This window comes from Podarcis raffonei, chromosome 8 (genome assembly GCF_027172205.1).
Source record: "Podarcis raffonei isolate rPodRaf1 chromosome 8, rPodRaf1.pri, whole genome shotgun sequence".
Lineage (NCBI taxonomy): Eukaryota > Metazoa > Chordata > Lepidosauria > Squamata > Lacertidae > Podarcis > Podarcis raffonei.
This window is the reverse complement of record NC_070609.1, coordinates 32,579,299-32,599,689: the sequence shown is the minus strand read 5'-3', so window position 1 is coordinate 32,599,689 and position 20,391 is coordinate 32,579,299. Positions and strand designations below refer to the sequence as shown.

At 49.0% G+C, this 20,391-nt stretch overlaps 1 long non-coding RNA gene across 1 annotated transcript; it reads left to right on the top strand.

The window, feature by feature from the left end:
• The first annotated feature begins 492 nt into the window (after nucleotides 1-492).
• LOC128418863 (uncharacterized) lies at nucleotides 493-17,234 on the top strand. Its single transcript, XR_008331775.1, has 4 exons — nucleotides 493-625; nucleotides 3,902-4,101; nucleotides 16,386-16,508; nucleotides 16,961-17,234. It is a non-coding gene; the product is annotated as an uncharacterized LOC128418863 (long non-coding RNA).
• The last annotated feature ends 3,157 nt before the right edge of the window (nucleotides 17,235-20,391 follow it).

Here is a 20,391-nt window from a genome sequence, read left to right as displayed (position 1 = left end):
CAGGATGGGAACTGATCAGGTGAACAAGGAGACCAAAAAACTGTTGGCTGGTGGAGACAAATTGTGAGACCTCTTGAGTGTGAAGTTTCTCCACCCTCCTGTGCTGGAGAAGAAAAGTAGGGTGGGAGAAGGCCTGAGGGAATGTTGCCATGAGGAGACACCACGTTCTGATGTCCACTGAAATGAATTGCCTTGATAGCCAGGAGGAGGCGAATCGTCCAAGTTACAGATGATTAACAGCTGGAAGGTCGTAATTTCCGTTTCCTGTAGAAAAGGCTGTGAGGTGCTTTGCAGAGTGTGACTTGGCAAGCTGGCTGCTCATTATCCCTGTGTGACAGTGTGTTGCGGCGGTTTCTGTTTCTGGGCTACACACGGCTGTCGTTGCCTTGACGGTGCTGCCCTCAACCTGCCTCTGAGCTGTGCAGGGAGCAGCAAGGAACACAGAGGGTGTGTGATGGCATGCGCAGAAGAAAAATGGAAGTGAAGTGTCATCAATATGCAACTCTGTCTCTCTGTTCCACCTGAATCAGGAGAGGCAGCTGAGGTGTTAGACCACAGTGGCTTGGAGGCAGTGATGGGCTGGGTGTGGGCCAATAAATGGAAGCTGAATCCTGAAAAGAGAAAGGTGTCACATGTTCTGAGTTCTCATGTCAGGGAAGTGGGCAGACAGCCTGTTATGGATGGGATCATACCCTCCTGGGGTGCTCCTGGATTCAATGCTGTCGCAGAGGCTCAGTAGCCTATCTCTGGTTCCAGCTGTCTTGCCAGCTATGGCTCCTTTTGGACAGAATTGTCTTGGCCACTGTGCCCATACTTTGGCAACTTCCAGACTGTGGATGTCATGCTCTTGGGCAATTGTCTTTTTGTAGTAAGGAAAGTGATGGGAAAATGCACTGGGAAGTGTTGAGTAATCGTTTGAGGGAATGTGTAACAAATCAAGAACGTTCAGTAAACAGGTTGGAAGTGACCTCTGTGTCTTGCAAATTGCTGTTTTCATACCACACAAACACCCCCTCCTTGAGCTTTTGATGGATATCTCAAGCAAATGCACCTCTCAGGAAACCATCTCCTAACAGCCATTGACAAGACAATCAGCCAATTATCTGGACTATTAACCAGCAATCTGCCTAACAAAGGAATGGCTGGCCATAACAATATACGGTACTTAATCCAGAGGGATTGCCACATGGCTTTTCCCACAAATAGCCAGTATAGATGTATCCCCCATCCAGCTATTCTGCTACAAGTGGAGGTTGTTTATGCCTCCTCACACACTGCCCAAGTTCTACTTCAGGGCCACTTCAGGGCCCTGTGAGCATGTACTCCAATGTGTAAACTCTGAATATGGGATCCATACTGCGGAAAAATTCGGCACACTCACGCGCACACATGCACATGCAGACGCACGGCAATCCTGCCTGAAGATCAGCTTCAGAGGCTCTGCCTTTTGGCCCCCCATTAAGAGAGATGTGATTGGACCCAGCACTTCCTGCCTTCCAAAGAGCTTTGAAGACCCATCCCTTCCAAATGGCTTTTGGTTTAGATGATTATATTAAGGATGCTGCTGGTTTGCAGATTATAGACTTTTAGACTGTTAGGTTTGGGAGTCTTGTGTGAGCTGGTTGATTAGCCATTAATGTGCCAAAGTTTTTATCCACTGTAGTTATTGTTCTTGGTCTTCAATATCTGAAGTTGGTGTTTTAGATTGTGTTTTACTGAAGTTGTGGTTTTATTATATATATGCAATGCAAGCTGACTTGAGAGGATGTGACTTTTGTCTTCTAAGAAGAGAATAACCCTCCACCTTAATATAAATAAAGATTCAAACGGCAGGTGAGAGGTGTCTGTCTTGCATGAACCAAGGCCCATCTATCATAAGGATGCCTCTGATGTGCAGAGAAAAGGACCTGTCCAGGGGGAGAGTTCCACCTTGGTCTTCTCTGTGACATGCTAGATTTCTCAAAGCAAGGATTCTACTTCTGCCCTCCTCATCATCTGTAGACTGAAATTGAGCAGTCCAGGAACAGTTTTACCACCTTTGTGTAGTTTATGTGACTTGTTGAAAATATTCTAGGGTTGAGGGCTCCCTCTATTTAAGCTCTCAGTTGAGACCCCCCACCCTGCACCAGGCAAATCCTTCAGTTAGACTAGATCAGGCATAGGCAAACTCAGCCCTTCAGATGTTTTGGGACTACAATTCCCATCATCCCTGACCATTGGTCCTGTTAACTAGGGATGATGAGTGTCCGAGTTTGCCTATGCCTGGACTAGATGACCCTCATGGCCCCTTCCAACTCTGCAATACTATAATTCCCCACACCTCTTTTTCTTCAACACCCTCAAGATTATTATTTACAGCACTATGGAGCTGGCAATACCTCCTTGTGCTGATAGACGGTTTTTCTGCAGACATCTGAGGAGCAGTGTGCCCTGCTGTGTGCAGGTGGGGGCCCTGAGAACTCCGCTTTCCTTTAACCATGGAGAAGCCTGCCCTGGGATACTCAAAGGTCAGGGCCCTGCAGCTGGAAGCATCTCTACATTAAGGAGACTGCCTGTTGCCTGTTTGACAGTTGCCTTTGTTCCATGGAAAAAGGGGAGAGAAGGGAGCACACACAAATAACAGGCAACAGGGTGGCTCATGCCTGCCATGTGTTGCCCCTCCTTCCTCTCTTCTTCAGTCTCCTTTGATGGACCCTGTTGCAGGAGGCCTTGTTGACCCCAAAATGGAGATGATAGAGGGAGAGGCAGAACACGGCGTTAACTCAACAGAGCAAGGGAAGTTTGGGAAGAATCACTTCTGCTTATTAGCTCGATTACCCTACTGGGCTTTTATTGTCTGCTCTGCTTGGGGGCTGCTGTGTTTTGGAGGAGGCTTGGCTGGAGAGGCTCTGGATCTGCTGCATACAAAGCCTTTCAGGAGTCTGTTTTGGATGGATACATTGGCTGACTATATATGCGGGTGAGCTGCTCACCCAGCAGTTCAGCCTTAGCGCTGTGAGTCTTGCAAGCAGTGGGGATGGCTGCTCTCAACTCTGTCAGCCAGCAGCATTGTGCCAGGCTGACCCTCCATCGTGGAAGCCCAATGGGCAGGTTTCATGCTACATCTCCAAGGAGGAAGTGAGTGTATTTTCTGGCACATTTCTTTCCCTTGTCTGTGCCACAGTTCTGAACAATGTGCAAACTCTGTGGGGTCCAGCACCAACTGATTTGTGTGGGGTTGCTGTTTGCTTTGCCACTGTGCTGTGGTTCCCTTCTCCCTTTCCTGGTGCTTTTTGTCATGCATGATACTAGAAGTTTATAAAATTATATATAGCATGGAGAAAGAGGGTAGAGAAAAGACGTCGCTCCTTCTCACAACACTAGTGAATATCAAATAAAGCTGAATGTTGGAAGATTCAGGAGACACAAAAACAAGTCCTCCTTCACATGAATGTCTTTAAAAGAGGATTAGACAAATTCATGGAGAACTATCAATGGCCACTAGCTTTGAGAGCTATGCCCTGACACCATGGTTGGGGAAAGCTATGCTTCTGAATACCAGCTGCTGGAAGCTGCATGAGGGCAGAGTGCTCTTGTGCTTGGATCTGTTTGCAGGTTTCCACAGGCATCTGGATGGCCACTGTGAGAACAGGATCCTGAATTCATATGTTCTTATGCAAGCGTGGGACCTGAATTACCATTAGAGGCTTTGCACAGAGTGTACCCCTTCCACCCTGACAAGAATCTATGAACACAGTTTTTAAAAACCCTGATGGTAGGTATCAATTGTTCAGTAAGATGCAACTGATGCCCCTGTGGGAAAAAAAAGTGGTCTGCTGTTGAATTCTGCAGAGAACTTGAATACCTTAAAACAAATGTCAGGAGACAGCTGGTTGTTTGTTTGTTTGTTTGTTTTAAAAAGGTGATTAAACCCATGGCCTCCCCTGCTGAAGGGTCTGCCTATCTTTGAGAACTTTCAGGCCAGATTCACAACCCATGTGGGACAACGAGGAAGCTGATCTAAGGTGATGTAATGTGGCAAGAAGTTGTCTGAAATTTTGTGAGTCAGGCTTGAACCCCTCTAGCAGGCAAAGCTCTCTGGGTACCAGGGAAAGGCTACAGGTAAGCCGATGGCAAAGGGCATTCTTTTCCTGCCTGGACAGTTGGTTTCTTCCAACTTCTACCTCCCTCACGTGTGTCTCTCTGTGTGCCACCCACAAACATTTGGACTCCTGTCATTTTGTTCCGTTAACATTCCTGCTTTTTCTGAACATTTTTTGCTGCTTTATGTGCATTCACAGGCAAATGCCTCACTGGATTATTATGCTCACAGCAAATGCAAGTGAGCTGGTGCCTGCATGCAGAAAGTGCTCTGGCACTACTGAGGCCAAGCTTGTTAAACCCACTAATAAATTTTGCTACCATATATTATGCCTAAATAGGTGTATTTTCTATGGATGAGCACAGGTCCCCTGTATCTGTGCATTAAAACACACACACACATGCATACACAAACACAAACACACCCTAATCTGTTTCTGCTTCTGCTTTCATCTGTAATTCTGGTTCTGAGCTGCTCAGTATAAAACAAAATTCTGGTTTCCCCACTCACTATACCAAGGAATCTAAAAATGGTTATCACCCCCCCCTTTTTGACCAAAGTGGATGAAATATACAGGCAAATTTGCTCCTTCAGAGTGGATTAAGCTTGCCAAACTGCGGACAAATAGGTACAGGGGCTTTCTGAGGGGGAAGTGAAAGGGATTAGCTTTCCTCCACAATCCTGTCATGGCTCCAGAGTCCAGCAGCAATCAAGATTGCAGAGGCTGCAGTGTCTCCATCTGAGGAGCCAGACAAGGCACCAGGCTAAGTCAAGGGCTCTGAGCTTGCCGGTGGAATCTGTGGCTTGAGTACCTCAAAACGATTATGAGGTGCTACGTATTTTTGCTTGTGCATTTTAAAACTTTGCAGCTGCACACCAACTTCCCTTTGCAGTGCTTGTCTCTTCCGATGTGCCTTAAGCATGAGAAGCAACACGCTCCCTTCCTGACCAATTTTGGAAATGGATAAAGTTGCACTGTATCGAGGAAAAACATCTCAGGTTTTCCTTCTCCCTTTAATGTTCTTATTTAAGGAGTTAATTTTTCAGCAGTGGCTATTTTGCACACGTTTTTGTAGCGATGCTTTGATCTCCAAGCTCTGTAATGCTTTTCCAACTTTGGGTAATCAAAAGACGTGCTTCCGTCAAAGGCTTCTTGACAGGAGCCAAGACCCCCATGAGGGATCTTTGATCCATTTCCCCCACTGGTGAAGCAACCTGTCCCGGCTGGTAGAAGGTCACCATCTTTGATCTTCTCCATCCGCTAAGTCAGCTGCTGGTACCTCCAGCGACTCCCCTTTCCTGAGGACAGGAAAGTTCTTTTCCTTGCCACAATGACACCACATTACCCTAAATTGTCTCTCCCTTCTTCAGTCATTGAAAACTGTTCGCATCACTTCACAAGCTATTGACAAAAGCATCTTCAACCCATCCACTCTTCTTCCCCACAATGAATAAAGCGAAAAGCTGAAATGCTTTCCTTCCCAGAGGATGATAGAAAGATAGTCTAAACGGTAAATGATGGTTGTAGGTTCTAAAAAAAGAAAGAAAAAGCAATGGTACATTCTGCAGTGCATTCTAAATTAATTTTCCTGGGAATAATAGGAACCTTTTAGGGGGATATAAAGTTCTTTCCCAATCAAAATTCAGCATAAGGAAAGCTGTATTCAGAATCTCATATTCCATCCATGGAGGGTGTCTTCAGTCTTTTGCAAAGAGGGGGCCATAAATTCCCCTCATTTTTGTCACTGCCTTCTTCTCTCTTAATTTCATTAAATTTTGAAGCTCCAAGAGTTATCCCCAAATCCACTTCCACACTTGGAGCCATTTTCATTCTGCAATTTATGGCAGTCCGGAAACCTTTAATAGCACTAAAAACCTGAAGCTGAGGAACACACAGGTGGGCAGGGGCTGTTGCTGGAAGTGAGTGATTTATGACAGTTCACAGAGAATATTGCAGGTCAGGCTCTAACTGGTTTATAACAACCCTCCAGTGCTGCCCAGAAGTGTTAGAGCCCCTGTTGCAGGTTGGGGCTTAGGCTGAAGCTGAAAGAGTAAGTTAAAACAACCCTGAGGTGTTATCCACTGCCTTTATTGCAGCTTGGGTTCAGAGAACAGCATACTACAATTCTGCAGGATAGTTTGCTATTATACTCCTATGCACACCAGGCAGCTGTACGAAGAGAACGTGCTGTACAGCAGCTCTGCAAGGTAGTCTACTGTTAATATTATAAGTAAGAAGCGAGGGTGAGTCTGGCCAAAAAAATTTAAAATTAACCCCCTCCATACTTAAAATGCCCTCTTGGGCTCCCAGGCAAACTCATGCATACAGAAGACTCATGGTTTCAGGCAGACTGGCTGCACATTTAAGTGTTCAAAAACTAACTAAAACAAAATTACCCACGAAGTAAGATTTAAGTTAGAGGAAGTTAGAACAACCTTCATTGCTAACTCTCCCCCCCCCAATTTATTCAGCCACAGGCTCAGGTAAAGCACATGCAGCAGAGTTATGCTGCAAAAATTTATTGCAGCGCTCCAGTATTGTAGTCTAATTTTCCTTTGGTCATGGAGCTGGAGCCGAAACCACTCATGTGCAGAAGGGAAACATCCGAAGACTTGGGCTCACCATGAGGTTTGCAGACGCTCCACAAATCCACCTGTGCCCCCAACACTACAATAACTCAATGGCACAGAATGTTGAGGTGATAACCAGGTGTGTGTGTGTGAAGAATAAAGTGAAGCAGCTGAAACAGGGACACAGGGATAAAGGACAGAAAGGACCATCTCTTTGCCTGGATAGGGCACTTCCTAGTTCTCACCGGGAAGCTCTTTTTAAATGAATAAGTGTGATCTCCGGTCTGTGCAGATGCTCCTATGCACATACAGCATTATGGGCTCCTTTTGGTGCATGCAGCCAAATTTGATGACCGGATCACCCTGGGAAGCTTCTGCCATAATAAATGTGTTAATCTCGGAGAGTCACAAGACTCTTTGTTGTGTGAATATGAGACTCAAAAAGCTGAATCACTGGCAGGGGTATTTTGCTCCTTTGCTTACCTGAATGGGGGCCTTCAGACAGAAGAGGGCACTTTAATCTCAAAGATTTAGCATCTCGAAGGGAAGACAGGAAATTAAGAATATGAACAAAGTAAAAATAGGAAGTGTTGAATATTCTGAAATATAGACATGATCTAACTTTAGCTAGGCAGAGTGTGGTACTACTGAATGGAAGGTTTAAGGTTCTGTCCTTGCGGGATGACAGCAAAGCTTGTTGGTGGTGAAGATAAAGAGAAAAGGTGGATTAATATGAAGGCAGCAAAATCTGTGTCTGCTGCTTTATCCTTAAGCCACCTCCTTCCCTCATCCATTCTTCACATCCCACCCCGTTCCTCTGCAACAGCTTTGTTTATCTTATTCTTTTATGTTTATTTGTTGCATTTATATCCCACCTTTTTCTCCAAGAAGCTCAAGGTGGGGCACATGGTTCTTCCCCTTCCTCATTTAATCCCCATAACAACCCTGTGAGGTAGATCACCCAGTGAGCTTACAAAAGGATGGGAGAGTTCTGGAGAGTTCAAAAACCCGCTCACTATTTCATGGATTTTGATTCATCCTAATAAAGATATTTAGGGACACTGGTGGTGCTGTGGGTTAAACCACAGAGCCTAGGGCTTGCTGATCAGAAGGCCGGTGGTTCGAATCCCCGCGACGGGGTGAGCTCCCGTTGCTCGGTCCCTGCTCCTGCCAACCTAGCAGTTTGAAAGCACGTCAAAGTGCAAGTAGATAAATAGGTACCGCTCTGGTGGGAATGTAAACGGCGTTTCCGTGTGCTGCTCTGATTCGCCAGAAGTGGCTTAGTCATGCTGGCCACATGACCCGGAAGCTGTACGCCGGCTCCCTCAGCCAGTAAAGCAAGATGAGTGCCGCAACTCCAGAGTTGGCCACGACTGGACCTAATGGTCAGGGGTCTCTTTACCCTTTAATAAAGATATTTATTTAAGCATGGATTCCTTCCCCCTTCAACAAACATGCCTTCCTTTAGCATACATTTTTTTCCTGTCCAGGAAGACTTCTTTCCGGAGTAACACAGGCAAAAAAAGCTGAACGTAGCTGTCAGAGGCTCAGGAGCAGAAGAGCAGGGGAGAGAGCAGATAGAGAGCGGAGGAGAGGAATCAGAGGGGAGCGTAGGGGAATATGACAGTGGACCGAGAGATTCCATGAGCTTCTCCAGCGAATCAGAAGATTCCCAGGAGAGGGCGCCTATGGTAAGGGCGAGGCGAATCCCAGAGGGGACGATCCATAAACAAGGAACCAGAGGGGAGTCCCAAAGGAGCAGCGGAGGAGTAGGGCCAGTTTCCCCACCAGAGCACAGTGGGGGGGAAGAGTCACGTGAGTCAGGACCATCTTCTCCTCCATCGGGGAGTGGGGAGAAGGAGGGAAGGCCAGGTCCAGCTAGCCTCCCCGAAAGGGGGAGCAGTGACACAAGTGTAACGGTCAGAAGGAAAGTGGGAGGCTGCGCGCGCGCGCCAAGTTCAAATGTGGAGGAGCGCGGGACAGCAGAAAACCCGGATTGGGAGCCAGGTCCTAAAGCCCGAAAGAGGGGGGGGGAGGAGTCGGGAGAATCAGCGTCAGAAGAATCTCGGAGGGCAGAGACTCCGACTAGCAGAAGGACCCAGAGAAAGAAGGAACAGAGGAAGAGGTGGAGTAAAGCTAGAATCTTAAGCTGGTGTCAGGGGGGCGGAGATTCAGATGGGACTTCTACGGTCTGACGGATAGATGTAGCGTTGCGCGCTGCACGTCTGGAAATGAGACTGAACTTCAATAAAGACTTTTAAACTTGAGCAAGAAGCAGCGTTGGTCTTGTGTGAGCTGGGACCTTGGGCAGCGCTGACAGTAAGTCCCATCTCTGCTCAAAAACTCTGCAAGCTCACGAAGATAGGCAAAGATGACTACAGAGGAAAAAATCAAGCAATTGCAGGAAGCGGTGTCAACGCTCTACGCAGAATTGGGTGCGTCTAAGAAAAAAGAAGGAGAAACAGCTGCGCTCTGCCAGGATCTGCAAGCCAGGTGGGACAAATGGGGAAAGGAGGGGCAGCTGGGAGCCAAGCCGGAGGGAGTTGCCCTCGGGAAAAGGGGGGCAAGCCTTGTGACCCATTTTGACGGGAACCTGCAGCAGTACCCTAACTTCAGAGCAGAAGTAGTTTTCGCGCTCAATTTGCTTCGGAAAGATTTTAGAGATGAGGAGGAGAAAGTGGGTTTCATAATCACTCATCTGCATGGGGAAGCTAAGTCGTGGCTGCGAACCTTGTTACGCGAAAATGACCCCGCCCTCAAAGATTCAAGCGCCTTTATTGGAGCCATGGACGCTTGCTTTAAATCAATGGTGGATGTGGATGTCGCTAGAAGGGAAATGCATGGATTGCGGCAAGGAAAAGCGACAGTGCGCCAGTATCATTCCCGCTTTTTTGGGTTAGTAAATGTGCTGGGCTGGCAGAAGGACTCAGCTGCCGTCAGGGATCTGTTCTGGGAGGGGCTGAATGGAGCCGTGAAAGATGAGCTGGCGAGGGGAGAGAGACCCCAAAATACAACAGAAGTTGTCCAAAGGGCGCTCGCAATTGGGGTGCGCCTGGAAGAACGCCCGTGGAGCAGGGAGCAGGGGGGAAGAGCAAACACGTCAGTTAGAACGACTCCCTTCCTACCCAGAGAGACAGAGCGCGCTCAGTCCACGCCTGCTCTGATGAGGGGGGAGGAGCCAATGGAAATCGGAGGTGCAAGGGCTCAGACAGCAAGCAGAGCCCAAACACCAGGAGCAGTCAAGGCGAAGGCTCCTAGAGGGAGCAGGAAGTGTTACATCTGCGACAGTGCACTGCACATGGCCAAAGAGTGTCCCCAGAGGCTCCAGAAGCACACTGCAGCCTCAGCAACTGTTAAAGGAGCAATTCAGCAGGAGGAGCAGCCCCAGGGAAATGGAGGAGCCTGGTTGGAGACAGAAGCACTGGGGCTCAACCAGGCGAGTCAGTGAAGCAGTCCCCAGAGATTTTGCAGCCCACAGACCCCCTCCCACCCAAACCAGTGGTGCAACTCACTGCATCGCTCCAGCTGCCCGATGGACTCACCCTGGAGGTCCCTATTACCATTGACTCTGGTAGCAACGCAGACTTTGTAGGGTTGGACTTCGTCAAGCAGCATCGCATAGCACTCCTGCCAGCCACGACGCCCCTAAATGTTGTCACAGTAGATGGCAGGAAGATACTGGGAGGAGAGGTGGTACAGCAGACACCGCCTCTGGTGATGCAAATTGGGAACCACCGTGAAGTCATCAGTTTCAACGTCACTCACCTGTCGGACACGCCCATAGTGTTGGGCATGAGTTGGCTGGATAGGCACAGCCCGGCATTAGCGTGGTACCAGCGGCAATTGACTTTCTGCTCTTCCTACTGCGCAGCGCATTGCATCCAGACCTGCCAGGAAGAGGAGGGGCAAGAGGATGCACCGCAGCTACACCTAGGCATGGTGCAAGCGGTGCCCAACAAGTACAAGGCCTTTTTGGAAGTCTTCTGCGAGAAGGAAGCAGACAAGCTGCCTCCCCACAGACCCTACGACTGCAAGATTGACCTCCTGCCAGGGGCGACGCTGCCGACTGGGAAACTGTACTCCATGTCTGAAGACGAAATACAAGAACTCAGGGAGTTCATAGATCGCAATTTGAAGCGGGGATTCATCCGGGAATCCAAAGCAGTGGGGGGCAGTCCCGTGTTTTTCGTGAAGAAGAGAGACACGCCCGAACGGAGGCTCATAGTGGATTATAGAATCATCAATTCCAGGACAAAGCCCACAGCATTCCCCATGCCCAAAATTGACGACCTGCTCGCGACGGTGAGGAAGGGGCGGATCTTCACCAAGTTGGATCTACGAGGGGCCTACAACCTTATACGCATGCGGGAGGGCGACGAGTGGAAGACAGCCATGTTTACGCCTTTAGGAACCTATGAATACAGAGTCATGCCGTTTGGTCTCCAAAATGGCTCCCATTGTTTCCAAGCTTTCATGCACCACGTGCTAGCGGGACTCCTCTACAAGAAGTGCGTCTGCTTCTTAGATGATATCCTGATCTTTTCGGACTCGCAGGAGGCGCACGAGGAGGACGTCAAGGAGGTCCTGCAAAGACTACGGGAGCACAGACTTTACGCCAAACTGGAGAAGTGCCAGTTCGACACGACAGAGGTGGATTTCCTGGGCTACAAGCTGTCCGACAAGGGACTTGCCATGGACAGCGCCAAGGTCCGCTCAGTGTTGGACTGGAAGAGCCCGCGCAACCGGAAGGAGGTCCAGAAGTTCGTCGGTTTCGCCAACTTTTATCGCAAGTTCATCAAGGGGTTCGCGAAGGAGACAGCAGCCATCACGGACACCCTCAGCTCCAAGAAGAAGAAGTTCACCTGGACGGACCAGGCGGAGCAGTCCTTTCGGAGGCTCAAGCGTCTCTTCGCGTCCAAAGAACAGCTGCTACACGTAAACCCCAGCAAACCGATGAGGGTTGAAACGGACGCCTCGGACAGAGCGGTGGGGGCGGTCCTGTTGCAGCAAGATCCGCAAGGGGACTGGAGACCGTGCGCATTCTACTCCAGGAAGCTCAGCACGTCGGAGCAGAACTACACCATCTGGGACAGGGAGTTGCTGGCCATTCATGCTGCTTTCAAGGCGTGGCGGCACTTCCTCGTCGGAGCCAGACACACAGTGCAGGTTCGCACGGACCACAAGAACCTGGAGTACTGGCGCACGGCGAAGTTCCTGAACCAGAGACACATCCGCTGGGCGGAGTTCTTTGCAGATTTCGATTTCCGGATAGAATACATCCCGGGAGACAACAACGTCATGGCGGATGCGCTATCCAGGAAGCCGCAGTATCTCGAGGAAGCGGCACCGGCAGCGGCCAAACACATTTTCGCACCAGAGGTGTGGGCGTGCGCTTCAGCCGCAGTGGACCTGGACGCAGTCCGTCGTGCGCTACAGGCGGATTCGTTTGCGCAATCCAAGATGGAGGAGGTGCGAAACGGCACAGCGAGGGACGACGAGTTCCAGATACGCGACGGACTACTCCTCCGCAAAGGGGCTCTCTACGTACCGGGAGACGACCTTCGCGCGAGAGTCTTGCAGCAGCTGCACGACGCGCCCAGCGCTGGGCACTTCGGCAAGGACAAGACGGCGGAATTAGTCACCAGGGACTTTTGGTGGCCCAAGGTGCGGGGAGAAGTTGCGGATTACGTTTCCAGGTATGACACCTGCCAAAGGGCCAAGCCAGTACACAGGAAGCCGGCGGGTCTGCTGGAACCGCTGCAGACGCCGCTCGAACCATGGGAGAAAGTGGCCCTGGACTTTGTTACAGATCTGCCCAGTTCGCGCGGCAAAACAGCGGTACTCGTGGTCGTAGACCTCTTCACCAAGATGGCGCATTTCATTCCGTGCGCGAAGGTGGCCACAGCGGAACAGACCGCCAAGCTGTTCATAGACCACGTTTTCAAAGCTCACGGCCTGCCGCGGTCCATCCTGTCCGACCGGGGTCGCCAATTCATCTCGAACTTTTGGCAGAAGCTGCTGGGCATCCTGAACGTCAAGATCAACTTAGCGTCGGCACGACACCCGCAGACCAACGGACAAGCGGAGAGGGTCAACGCCATCATGCAGCAGTACCTGCGATGCTACGCCAATCAACAGCCCTCGACCTGGGTGGACTACCTACCGCTAGCCGAGTTTGCCTACAACAACACGAAGCACGGGTCTACAGGGGTGACACCGTTCTTCGCCAACAATGGGCGCCACCCCAGAACCTTCCCGGGGTTGGAGACCGAGGCAGAGGGGGAGCCACGGGGGGCAGAGCACTTAGCCGCAGAGTTACAGGAGGTCCATGAGCAACTCCGAAGGCACTTGGAACTCGCGAAACACGCCTACAAGATGCAGGCAGACAGGCACAGGAGGGTTGGGGAAGACATACAGGTAGGGGACTGGGTCTGGTTAGCAGCTCAGGCAGTGCCGGCCAGAACGCTAGCTAAGAGGAAGCTAGGACACAAGCAGCTGGGACCTTACCAGGTCGCGGCACAAATCAATCCAGTGGCCTACCGGTTGACACTCCCGGAGGGCTCCAGAATGCACCCAGTCTTTCACAGGTCAGTGCTCACGCCTTACAAGGCGCCCCACAGGTTTCAGGCGCCAGGGAACGCACCAGCTCCACGTAGCCCATCGCCAACAGGGGAGGGACCACAGAGGGCGACGCCACTCAACGAGGTCACAGAGATTTTGGACTCCAGATGGGGGGAAGAGGGAGTTGAATATCTCCTCGCCAGGGAGGGTACTCCGGCCAGCGCCAACGAGTGGGTGCCTTGCTACGCCGTGGAGGAGCACTATCTCAAAGACGAGTTCCATTCGATCTTCCCACACAGACCCATGCCGGCGGAGTATTTCGACGACTGGCTTTTCACACCCACACTGTCAGCCAGCACGTTCCAAGGTTTCTCCTCAGATGAGGAGCCGACGCCGGGGATGAGCTCCCCGGAGGGGTCGCTCTCGGGGTTTGCCACGGACCGCTCCTATTGGTGGGACACTCAACCAGAAGTGGGGTGGAGCAGGGAACTGCTGAGGGGGCCCTTGCACACAGCCTCACCCGAGGGACCGGGTGGAGAGGAGGACATGGACGTGTGGGGGGAGGATCTTGGTTTTGAGCACGACAGCAGAGAAATGGAAGCAGGGGAAGTCGACGTCGACGAACCCATCGTGGGGGGGCCTGATCCCACGGGCCGGTTGCACACCAGGGGGAGAGAACAGAAGCCAGCACTCACACCCCCAGCGCTGGAGCACCTGGAACCCACACCCGAAGAGGGGGAGGGGGGAAGGGGGGGCTTCGAGGGGGGGATGGATGTCAGAGGCTCAGGAGCAGAAGAGCAGGGGAGAGAGCAGATAGAGAGCGGAGGAGAGGAATCAGAGGGGAGCGTAGGGGAATATGACAGTGGACCGAGAGATTCCATGAGCTTCTCCAGCGAATCAGAAGATTCCCAGGAGAGGGCGCCTATGGTAAGGGCGAGGCGAATCCCAGAGGGGACGATCCATAAACAAGGAACCAGAGGGGAGTCCCAAAGGAGCAGCGGAGGAGTAGGGCCAGTTTCCCCACCAGAGCACAGTGGGGGGGAAGAGTCACGTGAGTCAGGACCATCTTCTCCTCCATCGGGGAGTGGGGAGAAGGAGGGAAGGCCAGGTCCAGCTAGCCTCCCCGAAAGGGGGAGCAGTGACACAAGTGTAACGGTCAGAAGGAAAGTGGGAGGCTGCGCGCGCGCGCCAAGTTCAAATGTGGAGGAGCGCGGGACAGCAGAAAACCCGGATTGGGAGCCAGGTCCTAAAGCCCGAAAGAGGGGGGGGGAGGAGTCGGGAGAATCAGCGTCAGAAGAATCTCGGAGGGCAGAGACTCCGACTAGCAGAAGGACCCAGAGAAAGAAGGAACAGAGGAAGAGGTGGAGTAAAGCTAGAATCTTAAGCTGGTGTCAGGGGGGCGGAGATTCAGATGGGACTTCTACGGTCTGACGGATAGATGTAGCGTTGCGCGCTGCACGTCTGGAAATGAGACTGAACTTCAATAAAGACTTTTAAACTTGAGCAAGAAGCAGCGTTGGTCTTGTGTGAGCTGGGACCTTGGGCAGCGCTGACAGTAGCGTTAGATGGGAAGGGGTGGATTGCAAAGCAGCGAGGTTGACCCTGCTGTTCTGCAGGTTGAGGCAGCAGCTGTCTCAGTCAACTGGTTTTGCGTGGCAGCAAAAAATTCATTATTTAATTTCTTCTGGTTTGAGTTTTACTTCTGAAGAGAGGCACTGTGAGCTGAGTGATAAAGCCGTTTGTTTGGCATGCAAAAGATTCCAGGTTCAATCCCCAGCAATCCTTGGCAGGTCAGGGGAAAAATAAGTTGGCAGAGCACTGGGGTGATATCCTTCACAGCTCTGATGGGGATGCAAATTGACATCTTAAAACAACAACTAAAAACTGAATATATCACAATGAAGCCATGCCTGAGAAGCATTTCAGTCCCAGCATAGCTCCTCAGGGGATGTGAAAGCATATCAGGCCACCATCTGGCTTAAGCTAAGCCGGTCTGGGTCTGGCTGGTGCCTGGAAGCACATGCATGATGGCTTGGGTTCTGTGCTGGAAGAAAATAAACCAAATAAATAAAAGTCAGCCTTGTAAAATCCTAAGATATATGTGCTATCATCCACACCTAGGGCAAACTTTTTTCTTTTAATCTCGACTTGGCACACCTCTGAGGTAAAGTGTTGGTATAAATTGCTGCTGATATTATCAGTGTTTTCATAAAATATTTTCTTGTGGAACTCCTTAGGAGATTCAGCCCCTGTGAGGGGCTTACGGCACCTAGGAAATAAATGGGCCTCTCTAAATCTCTTTTGTCATCATGGTGGTCTTTGGCTGAAACGGTTCAAAGCTTTGTTCTCACCTTTACAGAAGCAAAATGAAGTTCTCTTTCCAACGGCTTTCAAGTTCCACCTAGTCCTGGGCCAAGGTTAAAGTAAAGGAAGAACAGCCCTGGGGTTTTCACATTGTACAAAGTGAGGAGGAGGAGCCTGCACAAACTTAACTAAATGGGTTTGAGGGAAGGGAAGATGTGAATAAAAGACAGACATTCAGGAAGGAAGGAACAGGAAAATCACAGAGAGAGAGAGATAAAGTTGGACCTGCAGAACAGCTGAAGAACAAACTGGTTGTGCCAAACAGGAATAAATAATCCCCAAAGGATTCTGCTGGGGGTTGCAGTGCAGAGGAACCAAGAGACAATACAGTGGTACCTCAGGTTACATACGCTTCAGGTTACAGACTCCGCTAACCCAGAAATAGTAACTTGGGTTAAGAACTTTGCTTCAGGATGAGAACAGAAATCGTGCTCCAGTGGTGCGGCAGCAGCAGCAGCAGGAGGAGGCCCCATTAGCTAAAGTGGTGCTTCAGGTTAAGAACAGTTTCAGGTTAAGAACGGAACTCCAGAACGAATTAAGTACTTAACTTGAGGTACCACTGTAGAAGGGTCAACCAGGCATTTCAATTTTGAGGGAAAAAAGAGAGTGTGGATTTGCATAAATTTTACATATGCTAATTCATAAGGACAGATGCAAATCTATAACTTAAATAGAAGGCAATGCATCTCACCCTAGTGGGGAAGACCATGTCCAGGTGATGTGCTCGTCTGCCAGCTCAAGCTGCTGCTGTCCAGGTGCTGAATGCAGATAGGCAACTCCAAGGCAACCTCCCGCTCTCCCTTCTTAGGACTCCTTATGTTTAAACCAGACATGGACTGGGCAGATGATTAAATAGAGGATGCTTCCAAATGGAGAACTGCCTTTGATGAAGTAGGGCACATGGCCACTCTCTGACTGGGCCCATCATGTGGTGAGTCTGCTCGTGCTGCCTGGCAGTGCCAGTCTTGGGGCAGAGAGAGAGTCTGGTGGGAATTTCAACCCATTGAGCAGAGTTGATGCCCTTGCCCGTCATTCTTTGCCAGTGTCACCCCATGGAACTCTTCTCCCCCACTATGCCAGACATCTTGCCAGTCCCCTGCCACGCCTTCTCTTTGCCAACCTGCTGGCAGGACGGCAAGTTAAGTGAGGCTTGTGTTGGGCCCTTAATAAGATGTGATTCACTCGTTGAGCTTAATTAGCAATTCAGCTAACGGTTTGTAATTCAGGCACGACCCTGATTGCATCTGAATGCTACTTTATTTCTTCGCTGCTGTTCGCATTCTGAGCACTAATTATGCTTCTCTGCCTGCTAATTGCTTTCCAGCCTTCCACTGCTGCCTCTTTCCAGTAACATTTATTTTTCATGCCTCTGTGTGTTTAAAGGTATGAGGGAGGAGGATGAGGGCATCCGGGTGGAGCTGAGCTCAAGCCAAGTTGAAAGGAAGATGGGGAGGACCTCCGACTGGTTCCCCGCTCTCCACTCCTCCCCTGCTCTGCTTCCAAACTCCAAATGCGTCAGAGGAGGGGTGTGTGTGTCAAACAGTGCTCCTCTCTGCTTCCTTCAGGCCAGCTGTCAAGGAATTGTTGTCATTAATGCTGCTTGGAAAAACCCTGTTGTTCAAATAATAAAATACAGTGGTACCTCGGTTTAAGAACAGCCCTGTTTACGAACTATTCAGTATATGAACTCCGCAAAACTGGAAGTAGTGTCCCGGTTTGTGAACTTTACCTCGATCTAAGAACGGATCCGAACAGTGGAAGGGCACCGGCGGCAGGAGGCCTCATTAGGGAAAGCATGCCTTGTTTTAAGAACGGTTTTGGTTTAAGAACGGACTTCTGGAACGGATTATGTTCGTAAACTGAGGTACCACTGTATTACAATGTTACCTACCTGAAAAGTGACTGTTGGGTAATCAGAAACGTCGAAGGTGCCTTCACCTCCTGTTCGGATTAGATTTATTACATATTCTTGCCACTTTTCATTCAAATGAATCTCAAAGCAGCTTACAAACAAAATAACAACAACAAGGTAGAACTTAATAGACCATCACAAACACAGCATAACTCTTATAGAATAATTAACAAATCATCCGTGAAACAATTGCAACATATAAAGCACTGTCAACAAAGCTGCAACTAAAAAAATAAGCTACCGTAAACACCACAATTAAAGCAATTATATGATTAATAAATCAATACAGCATTTATAATCTATAAAAGAAAATTAACAAACAAAATAGCAACCAAAAATAAGACAAACTAAGCACTCTGCTGCCTCAACTGGGGGAAGTGAGGTCATAGTTTCTTTCTTGCACTACTGAACTACTACAAAAAACACCTCCGCTGATGTTCCCAATTGGGTAGGATGACCCTGTTAGGGCTGCAGTTCCTCAGCTGTTCCTTTGTCCCTGGTACACCCCGAAGCAGCTTTAAAGCAAGAAACAACAACCAAGTACATCCCAGGTTTATAAACAAAAACCAAATGGCTGAAAGTCTTGTTCCTTCACTCCTTTGCTCTCCACTTTAGTACCATGGGGATAACAACACCTCCGTCCTTGCAGTGATGTTGTAAGGATTGCAACAAGCAAATGCATGTGAATCATGTTGAGGGCCTGAAAGCACCATATCAAAGCAAGCATTAGTATTGATATTAGCAATACTGCAATACATTTTTCAGGGTTCTGGGGTGAAATAGGGCCAGGGGCTGAGCCCTGGCTAAAACAAAGTCTCATTTGGGGCAGTTAGAGTAGGATTCTTTGCTTTGAAACTGAAGCAGTCAAGTTTATCCCCTTTTCTACCCATTTCCTGTGAAGAAGTGGACATGGACAGATGGCAGAAAATGCTTTTCCATTGCATAGCAACAGATTGGAAAATATAATTACTGTGTGGCGTAAGGGCTGTAACAGCTGTGACCCCCCCTTCAAAAAAATCCAGTGTGTGGATTGCAGGAAGCAAGAGGACACAAAACATATAATTCAGCCTGAACTGAAGGGAGAATTGAAAACAGCCAGGGGGGCCGCTGTGTATTGATTCTCCTTGATCAGCCTGTAGGTTGTGCATAACAGGAGAAAACGAGGGCAGCTGGTTCCCTGACATAGATTATCATATTTGAAAAGACTGTGATTGACTGTGGGACTAGTCTTGCAATATTGCTATCAGGGATCATTCTTCTGAGAATGGTTGGATCTCAGATCCAGCCAAACTAGCTGCACTGAGGCCTCACTTAAATCCATGAGACTTAAGCTGAGTCGTGACTAAATTGATCATTGATTTCAATGGGATTTAAGTTCAGCTAATTTAGGGCTCATCCAGACTTTCATTTAGTGCCGAGATCTGTAGTCACAGGTCTGTGATTTCCCAATGTGGGTCTGGGCAGTTTTCCTTTTGTCCCTTTGCTTTCCCTGGAAAAACTTGATGTTTACTGCTGAATCAGAACAAATGTTTATCGGGTTTCCCTCAGATAGATATTTGTTCTGATTTAGTGGGTAAACAGTGGGTTTTCCTGGGGAATGTGGCAGGACCCAAAAAATACAAACAAAAACCTGCTCAGAGTTGTGCCTGGAAATCATGGAGCTGTGCCTACAAATCACAGCATGGACAGAAGTATGGGTGCTCTTCTGTCCCAGGGCAACACTGAGCTGGAGTGAAGTGTTCTTTGTTTTATTATATTGAATTTTCTCCGCAGAGCACAAGGTGACATACATAGTTCTCTCCTTCCTCATCTAATCAGCACAAAGTTAGGTTGAGAGGCAGTGACTGCTCCGAGGTCTCTCAGGGAGCTTCATCACTGAGTGAAGATTCGAACCCTGATCTCCCAGGTCCTAGTCTGAGATTGGAGCCGTTACACCACCCTGACTCAATAGCAGCACGTGTGCGAAGCAAGTTTCTTCCAGCTGTTCCTCCTCTGGCAGTTGGATTTTAATTTAACCATGAACCAATTAACAGCTTCAGGCCCAGTGAAGACACACTGTACGCTGGTGGAGGTGGAGGGACAGGGGAAGCTGCCTGATATTGTCAGACCATTAATAGTGGTGAGAGCCAGTGTGGTGTAGTGGTTAAGAGCGGTAGTCTCGTAATCTGGGGAACCGGGTTCGCATCTCCGCTCCTCCACATGCAGCAGCTGGGCGACCTTGGGCCAGTCACACTTCTCTGAAGTCTCTCAGCCCCACTCACCTCACAGAGTGTTTGTTGTGGGGGAGGAAGGGAAAGGAGATTGTTAGCCGCTTTGTTTTTTTTTTAAAATATTTTTATTAAACAGTTTTTATAGCCACACAAACAAAACATAACAACAACAAATACATAAACAAACAATAACAGAAAAAAACAAAAAACAAGTATCATTTCATATCCTAATTTCTTAAACCTTTCTTCCTCGACTTCCTCATGCCTCCCTTTTCTGTATTCCAAATTCTAATCAATTACTCAGCAAATCTTCTCTTATTTTACTTTAAATTTAAGCTAATCTTCCTTATTCTCCTTGTCTTAACCATTGCTAATAGTAACCATTTACTTTCCAGTCCAACATCATTCTAACTTTCATTAATTTTGTAGTATTTCTTTAGATAGTCCTTAAACTTTTTCCATTCTTCTTCCGCTGCTTCTCTTCCCTGGTTTCGGATTCTGCTCGTCATTTCTGCCAAACCCATGTAGTCCATCACCTTCATCTGCCATTCTTCCAGTGTGGGTAGATCCTGTGTCTTCCAGTACTTTGCAATGAGTATTCTAGCTGCTGTTGTAGCAGATTGTTAGCCGCTTTGAGACTCCTTCGGGTAGTGATAAAGCGGGATATCAAATCCAAACTCTTCTTCTTCTAG